At 39.8% G+C, this 9,703-nt stretch overlaps 1 non-coding gene across 1 annotated transcript; it reads right to left on the reverse strand.

The window, feature by feature from the left end:
- Positions 1–9,278: 9,278 nt before the first annotated feature.
- Positions 9,279–9,380, reverse strand: LOC119800553. The gene has a single exon (XR_005283047.1). It is a non-coding gene; the product is annotated as a U6 spliceosomal RNA (small nuclear RNA).
- Between the last annotated feature and the right edge of the window lie 323 nt (positions 9,381–9,703).

A 9,703-nucleotide genomic window follows, 5' to 3' on the forward strand; every position in this document is an offset into this window, starting at 1 on the left:
CTGGGGGCGTCTCCCTGGAAACCTGGGAACCCCTCTAGGGTCAAGTCTCTTGACAACCCTCAGGTAGCTCCTTAAATTAAGATATATGCTACCCTGCTCCCATATCCACCCTTCCTATATCCCAAGCCCCCCATTCCTCCGAGCTCCCCCCATTCTCCCCTTCACACTTTTCTCTCCCCATCTTCCCTTGGCCCAGTCTCGCCCAACCCTCAAGTTCCCAATTTTGCCTGGCGATCGTGTCTACTTCCAATATCCAGGAGGATTACTATAGAGACTTGACCCTAGAGGGGTTCCCAGGTTTCCAGGGAGACGCCCCCAGTTAGTTCCTTGGGCAGCTGAGGAGAGGGAGCCTGAAAAGACCAGTTCCTATAGCCATACTGATGAATTTCTTGCATATCACCATAGAACCTCCACCTGACGATAGATGAAGAAAATGACAGAGCCCCACATTGGAGCACCGGACTGAGCTCCCAAGGTCCTGATGAGGAGCAGAAGGAGAGAGAACATGAGAAAGAAAGTCAGGACCGTGAGGGAACCTCCAGCTGGCGACAGATGGGGAAGGTGACTGAGCCCCACATTGGAGCACTGGACTGAGCTCCCAAGGTCCTAATGAGGAGCAGAAGGAGCGAGAACATGAGGGAGAAAGTCAGGAACGTGAGGGGCGCGTTCACTCATGGAGACGGTGGGACAGAACTAAAGGGAGATCACCAACTCCAGTTGGAATGGGACTGATGGATCATGCGACCAAACCCGTCTCTCTGAATGTGGCCAACAGTGGGGGCTGACTGAGAAGCAAAGGACAATGGCGCTGGGCTCTGACTCTTCTGCATGGACGGGCTCTGTGGGAGCCTTCTCAGCTTGGTCGATCACCTTCCTGGACCTGGGGGGAGTTGGGAGGACCTTGGACTTAGCATAGAGTGGGGAACCCTGATGGCTCCTTGGCCTTGAGAGGGAGGGAGGGGAGGTATGGGTGGAGGGAAGGGGAGGGAAGGGGGAGAAGCAGGGGAGGGAAGGGGGAGGAGGAGCGGAGGGAGCGGGGAGGAGGAGGGAAGGAGAGGGAAATTTTTAAATAAAAAAAAAGAAAGAAAAAAAAGATATGAAAAAAAAAAGACATACTTAGTAATACTGAAGTATTGTAGTTACTATCTTTCACCCAGACAACACAGCATCAGCCTTTAGGTAAATGCTGTTTTCATGTTTTTAGATGGTTTTTATTACTTGTTTCTAATCATTTATCATATATATGTATACACACACACACACACACACACACACACACACACACACATATATATATATTAGTATTTACTCACTGTGACCCAGAGAGTAAATTTAGTTTAGCAGTAACATTAATTTTGTTTACTAATTTTTGAACTTCTATGGACTCCTCAGCTTTTTAATTATTCATTCAAAACATCACTTTTTGGTCTATTCTGACACTGTTTATTCTCTATTTGTTTTTTCGAGACAAGGGTATCTGGTTGTCTTGGAACGAACTCTGTCCTAGAACCAGGCTGGCCTAGAACTCATAAAGATCAGTCTGCCTCGGCCTCCCATGCCTGGGATTAAACACATGTGGTACCACACCCGGCACTATTTACTATCTTAAGAGAAATAGCCAGGTGGTGGTGGTGCAGGCCTTTGATTCCAGAACTTGGGAGGCAGAGGCAGGTGAATCTCTGTAAGTTTAAAGTGAATCTAGTCAAAAAGAGCTAGTTTCAGGACAGGCACCAAAGTTATTCAGAGAAACTCTTTCAAAAAACTTGCATACATACATACATGCATACACACACACATATGTGTGTGTGTATGCATGTATGTATGTATGCAAAATCCCTGAGTTTTGCATATGCCAATAGCTTTTCTTTAGAGTTCTTGTTATTAGTTCCTTGTATGATTAATATCCAGGTTATCATCTAATTCAAATTCAACAAGAAATTCGTTCCTATTAGTGATTGCTACCAAATACTACTACTACTACTAATGTATATTTTAAAATATTAACTCTCTTAAGTATTTGAGGATAATCACTTAGCAGTTTATCTGTGAATTATACAGGTGATCACGTTTAATGACAATGAATGAGTTGTCACACGTTTAGTAATCCCGCATCATTTCTCTAGTGAAATATCTGCCAATATTTCCATAGGAGATATTAATTTGGAATGCTGGCTATTAGCTTTCTGTATATTTTTGAAGCAGTTCTTTATCAAAAGTATACTTTAAACATATTTTCTGCTAGAAAAGTGTTGGGACCAATTGGAGTCCTGGCCTTCAGCTGCTCTTCCCTGCTAGAGCCTTCTAATTGAAGTTACTAAAAGCTGTGCCTTACCTAGAGGATCAGAGGATGGGATTTTCACCTGTTGGCCATTGACTGCTGGGTATGTAAACCTCCATGGTGCTCTTAAAGAAGGGCAAAAAAGTTTGCATTCCCACCAGCAATGGATGAGTGTACCCCTTACTCCACATCCTCTCCAGCAAAGGCTATCATTGGTGTTTTTGATTTTAGCCATTCTGACAGGTGCAAGATGGTATCTCAGCGTTGTTTTGATTTGCATTTCCCTGATTGCTAAGGAGGTTGAGCATGCCCTTAAGTGTCTTTTGGCCATTCGAACTTCTTCTGTTGAGAATTCTCTGTTCAGTTCAGTGCCCCATTTTTTCATTGGGTTAATTAGCATTTTAAAGTCTAGTCTCTTGAGTTCCTTCTATATTTTGGAGATCAGGCCTTTGTCTGTTGCGGGGTTGGTGAAGATCTTTTCCCAGTCAGTAGGCTGCCTTTTTGTCTTAGTGACAGTGTCCTTTGCTTTACAGAAGCTTCTCAGTTTCAAGAGGCCCCATTTATTCAATGTTGTCCTTAATGTCTGTGCTGCTAGAGATATACGTAGGAAGCGGTCTCCTATGCCCATATGTTGTAGAGTACTTTCCACTTTTTCTTCTATCAGGTTCAGTGTGTTCAGATTGATATTGAGGTCTTTAATCCATTTGGACTTGAGTTTTGTGCATGGTGATAGATATGGATCTATTTTCATTCTTCTACAAGTTAACATCCACTTATGCCAGCGCCATTTGTTGAAAATGCTTTCTTTCTTCCATTGTGTACTTTTAGCTCCTTTATCGAAAATCAGGTGTTCATAGGTTTGTGGGTTAAAATCCGGGTCTTCTATTCAATTCCATTGGTAGACTTCTCTGTTTTTATGCCAATACCAAGCTGTTATCAATACTGTAGCTCTGTAATAGAGTTTGAAGTTAGGGATGGTAATGCCTCCAGAAGTTCCTTTATTGTATAAGATTGTTTTGCCTATCCTGGGTTTTTTGTTTTTCCATATAAAGTTGATTATTGTCCTCTCAAGATCTGTGAAGAATTTTGATGGGACCTTTAAGGGGATTGCATTGAATCTATAGATTGCCTTTGGTAGAATTGCCATTTTTACTATGTTCATCCTCCCAATCCAAGAGCAAGGGAGATCCTCCCATTTTCTGGTATCCTCTTCAATTTCTTTCTTCAAATACTTAAAGTTTTTGTCAAATAGATCTTTCACTTCCTTGGTTAGAGTTACTCCAAGATATTTTTTGCTACTTGTGGCTATTGTGAATGGTGATGCTTCTCTGATTTCCCTCTCTGCTTCCTTATACTTTGTGTATAGGAGGGACAACTGATTTTTTTGGAGTTGAGCTTGTATCCTGCCACGTTACTAAAGGAGTTTATCAGCTGTAGGAGTTCTTTGGTTGAGCTTTTTGGGGTCGCTTATGTACTACTATCATATCATCTGCAAATAATGAAAGTTTAACTTCTTCCTTTCCAATTCAAATCCCCTTGATCCCCTTATGTTGTCTTATTGCAATTGCTAGAACTTCAAGCACTATATTGAAGAGATATGGAGAGAGTGGACAGCCTTGTCATGTTCCTGAATTTAGTGGGATGGCCTTGAGTTTCTCTCCATTTAATCTGATGTTAGCTGTCGGCTTGCTGTAAATAGCTTTTATTATATTTAGGTATGACTCTTGTATCCCTAATCTCTCCAAGAACTTTATCATAAAAGGGTGCTGAATTTTGTCAAATGCTTTTTCAGCATCTAATGAGATGACCATATGGTTTTTTTCCTTCAGTTTATTTATATGATGGATTACATTGATAGATTTTCGTATGTTGAACCAGCCCTGCATCTCTGGGATGAAGCCTACTTGATCGTAATGGATAATTTTTCTAATGTGTTCTTGGATTCGGTTTGCCAGTATTTTATTGAGAATTTTTGCGTCAATGTTCATGAGTGAGATTGGCCTGTAATTCTCTTTCTTGGTTGAGTCTTTGTGTGGTTTAGGTATCAGGGTAACTGTAGCTTCATAGAAGGAATTTGGCAGTGACTCTTGTGTTTCTATATTATGAAATACCTTAAGGAGTATAGGTATTAGGTCTTCTTGGAAGTTCTGGTAGAATTCCGCATTGAAACCATCTGGTCCTGGGCTCTTTTTGGTAGGGAGGTTTCTGATAACAGTTTCTAATTCTTCGCGACTAACAGGACGATTTAGAGCATTCACCTGGTCCTGGTTTAACTTTGGTATATGGTACTTATCTAAAAAACTGTCCATTTCTTTTACATTTTCCAATTTTGTGGCATACAGGCTTTTGTAGTAAGATCTAATGATTCTCTGAATTTCCTCTGTGTCTGTGGTTATGTCTCCCTTTTCATTTCTGATCTTATTAATTTGCGTGTTTTCTCTCTGCCATTTGATTTGTTTGGATAGAGGTTCAAACACAGCAGTGCCAATACGCCGGGTAGTGACATTCTCAGCAAAAACATTACAAGCTAGACACAAGTGGGATGTTATATTCAGGTACTGAGAAAAACATTGCCAAGTGATAATGCTGACCCACCATTTTGAAGTAAAGGAGATATTAGTGATTTCAAAAACAAAGTTTAAGAGAGTTCATTGATATTATACACAAACTAGAAAAAAATGATAAAGAAAATTATTTTAGCATGTGATCAAACTGGACTCTCTGAATGTGGCTGACAATAAGGGCTGACTGAGAAGCCAAGGACAATGGCACTGAGTTTTGATTCTACTGCATGAACTGGCCTTGTGGGAGCCTAGTCTGTTTGGATGCTCAGCTTCCTAGTCCTGGATGGAGAGGACTAACAAGGCAGGAAACCCTGACTGCTCTTAGGACTGGAGAGGGAGGGGGAGAGAGAATGAGGGAAGTGGGAGGGAAATGAGAGGAGGGGAGGAGGTGGAAATTTTTAATAAATAAGTAAATTAATTTAAAAAAGAAATACAAACGCTAGACATCAGAAAACAGAAAAGCAAATCTTTCAGTCAGTATACAGAATAACAATCAAACAGACAGTTCTCAAAAACAGAAATACAAATGGCCAATAACTTTTGTTAATCTTCAACATCCTTAGGCACTAGAGAAACAAAAATTAAAAATATTTTTAAAATTAAAAAAAGTGTTCTAAGCCATTCATACAAATCTAGTGGCTTCTATATTGAAGTTCTAATAGCTCTGAATTACAAATGAATAAGTGAAGAGTTATGATTAATAATTACTACAATTTTTTATTTTTGCATAGTTGATTATCATCATTTTGTAAAAGTAATTTCCAAAAATGTATTGTTTGCTATTGGGAAAAGACACCACAGCTCCTGAATGTTTGAATACTATGTACAGTTCTTTAAAATAATGTATAAATACCTTCCACAGAAATTTATATATGTAGAAAACAATGTCTTTAAAATAAAAAAAGTTTAGAAAAACAATAACATTTTGAAACTTAGTAGTATTTAGGATTTTTGTGATTTAATATAATGTTAAGAGACTGGCTGACCTTTAGCGTGGACGGAAGAGCAGTGGAAATGATGATCTGGCTATTTCACAAGCACCAGCTTAAAGCTAAGTTTTTACTGATGGGTAGACAAAAAAGCTCTTCTCTGGTTAGGAGCTGCTTCATGGGCTATAAACAAACAAAGTTCAATGTTTCTGAAGTACAGACAATTACCTTACAAACACACAAACCACACACACACACACACACACACACACACACACACACACTACACTGAAATAATTTAAGCATTTTTAAAGTTTTAAAACATAAAGACTTATGAACACATTGAACTTGATAGAGGAGAAAGTGGGAAGTACTCTACAACAAATGGGCACAGGGAACCGTTTCCTGCGCATAACCCCAGCTGCACAGACATTAAGGGCAACATTGAATAAATGGGACCTCCTGGAAGTTGAGCAGCTTTCTGTAAAGCAAAGGACTTGTCACTAAGACACAAAGGCAGCCTACTGACTGGGAAAAGAGATCTTTACCAACCCTGCAACTGACAAAGGTCTGATCTCTAAAATATATAAGGAACTCAAGAGACTAGACGGTAAAGAATGCCAATTAACCCAATTAAAAATGGGGCGCTGAACTGAACAGAGAATTCTCAACAGCAGAAGTTCGAATGGCCAAAAGACACTTAAGGTCATGCTCAACTCCCTAGCTATCAGGGAAATGCAAATCAAAACAGCTTTGAGATATCATCTTACACCTGTCAGATTGGCTAAAATCCAAAACAACCATAATAACCTTTGCTGGAGAGGTTGTGGGGTAAGGGGTACACTCATCACCATTGGCTGGTGGGAATGCACACTTGTGCAACCACTTTGGAAAGCAGTGTGGCGGTTTCTCAGGAAATGCGGGATCAACCTACCCCAGGACCCAGCAATTCCACTATTGGGAATCTACCCAAGAGATGCCCAATCATACAACAAAAGCATATGCTCATCTATGTTCATAGCAGCATTATTTGTAATAGCCAGATCCTGGAAACAACCTAGATGCCCTTCAGTGGAAGAATGGATGAAGAAACTGTGGAATATATACATGCTAGAATACTACTCAGCGGTAAAAAACAATGACATCTTGAATTTTGCAGGCAAATGGATGGAAATAGAAAACACTATTCTGAGTGAGGTAACCCAGACCCAAAAAGATGAACATGGGATGTACTCACTCATAATCGGTTTCCTAGCCATAATTAAAGGACATCGAGCCTATAAATTGGGATCCTTGAGAAGATAATAAGAAGGTGAACTCCCAAAAAAAGATATAGTAATCCTCCTGGATATTGGAAGTAGACACGATCGCCAGGCAAAATTGGGGAACTTGAGGGTTGGGCGAGACTGGGCCAAGGGAAGATGGGGAGAGAAAAGTGTGAAGGGGAGAATGGGGGGAGCTCGGAGGAATGGGGTGCTTGGGATATAGGAAGGGTGGATATGGGAGCAGGGTAGCATATATCTTAATTTAAGGAGCTACCTGAGGGTTGTCAAGAAATTATCTCTTTTATAGATCCAGATTTCCAGAATTGAAGAGTTTCAGAAAACATTAAAACAACGATTACAGCCTTTATGAAATGTTCACCTTAACAAAAGGAGCCGTACGAGTGCTTACACACACGCACACAGAGACTCAAACACACACAGAGACACACATAGACACATACACATATAGACACACACAGACACACACACACACACACACACACACACAGGCATCATTAAAGCACTAACAAAAATCAACACACACTAAAACACCTTGAAGTACTGCCCCTGTGTTATGGATGAGATAGTTCATCTTAGAACACAAGTTCAAGATTTTGGCTGCACATTAAAAAAGTTGATATATAGCTTAAATATACCTCTGCACCTCAGCTGCTCTGTGACCACTAAGAATTAAAGCAGGTTGGATTCAGCACTACTAGCATCCAATAACTCCAATATTCAGACAGCCCAGTTGAGTACTGCTTTTTAGTACCTTACCCATGGCAATTCATCTTGAAAAGGACAAGTCTTTCAATTCCAATACTCATGACCTTACAATTGTATGTACAATTAGAACAGATACTAACTTTGATCATATGGGGGAAATTATTTAAATACCATAAAAGACCCCAATTTCAAGCTTGGGGTCTTCTGGTAGACTTTAGAGCTCAGATAATAGTAGGTGGCTTAATTGGGTCTTCAATAAATTTTAAACAAAGTCATATTTGATAATCACTGCTTAATATTATCATTTTAATTTTAAAAATTATATTTATTTCCATGCATAGATTCAAGACACTGAAAACAATCTTGTTTCTACTTGCTTTCTATTGGTTTTTCATTCCCTTAAGGAATTCATGTAGAGTTCTTAGTTTTTATTGAACATTTAATAATATAACTGATTTAATAATGATTGTACATATTGAACATACCCTATATTATACAAATGATCAAGCATTCAAAGTCCCTAAAAACTAGAAGCTTATAATGTTAAATTTTTGACTTGTAATTGTCAACAATATATAATCTTTATTTTGAACTTTTTATTGATTCTTTGTAAATTTCAAGTCATACACCTACATCCCACTCCTCAACCCATCTCTCCATATCTGCCTTCCACCCTTGCAACCTCCCTTGCCAAAGAAAACAAAAGTTTAAAAAATAAATAAAAATATATTTTTTAAAAAGCTTGCCATGGTAGCTGCAATGTGTCACGGTATGTCACACAGAGTATCATTTTGCCTAAACAGTTTTACTTACAAATGTGCATTGCAATGAGTCATTGGTTTTCTGGCTTCTGCTATACTGTCGATTAATCAATACTGGGACTCCTTTTGGATATTCTGTTGCTGCCCTGTGTCATAGAGATCCTGCAGCGTTGGGTCTGCAGAAACAGTCCCTTCACATGCTACAGCAGTTCATAGATGAAGTGGATGTGGGGTGGGTCAACTTATAGCCCAGGACCTGGGAATGGGTAGTAGCCGAGTTTGTCAGCCCGTGACTCTCTGGTACCTGCACCATCAGGGCCAGCTCTCCCGCTTTGCCCATGTGAGGGGCAGGGGCAGTTCTCCTACCTGTGAGAACTGGCAAGGGCTGAGACCAGTTCTCCAGCACCATCGGGGACAGCTCTCCTGTACCCACAGCACCAAGGCCAGCTCTACCAAGCTGCCCAGGTGAGGAGCAGTATCCACTTTCCTGAGTGCTGCAGTCAGTGAGGGGCAGGACCAGCTCTCCCACATCCACACCTCCAGGGCCGGACAACATTAAAATCTTAAAGAAAAAGAGAATATAGAAAGTGAATGGAAGCCAGGCTTCAACCATTCCTAGAAATGAGAAGGAGGCATGATCATCATCAGTAGAGACCCAAAAGCAGAACATTAGACTAGTGGCAAATATCACATAGGCGGAGCACAGTCACTGGTGTGGTTTCTGTTAGAATAAATCAGTGTACAGTTTCTTTTATGAAACTATAGGACAATTCATTAATTTGCATGCCGGCCTTGTGCAGGGGCTGTGCTAATCTCTGTAGCTCTAATTTTAGTGTATGAGCTGCTGAAGTTAGCACAGCTTGTATTTTCAAAGTTAAAAAAAGTGGAATCAAGTAGTATATGTTTGCTACATGGATGCCTAACACGTGGATTATTTCTACTATTGCTTAGTTTCTTTCACTCATTGTGAAATCCATCAAATGTTTGGTGTGTTTGAATAGTTCATTTCTATTCTTTGCTGAATACAAGTCTATTATGGAAATGTTCTATTGGCTCTTTCTATCCACTTGTGTTGTATTAGAGTCAACCAACTGATGATCAAAAATGTTTAAAAATGGTTGTTTTTACTGGATATGGAAGACTTTTTCTTGTCATTATTCTCTGAACAATAAAATATTAA

The sequence above is a fragment of the Arvicola amphibius genome, chromosome 13, assembly GCF_903992535.2.
Source record: "Arvicola amphibius chromosome 13, mArvAmp1.2, whole genome shotgun sequence".
In the NCBI taxonomy this organism is placed as follows: domain Eukaryota; kingdom Metazoa; phylum Chordata; class Mammalia; order Rodentia; family Cricetidae; genus Arvicola; species Arvicola amphibius.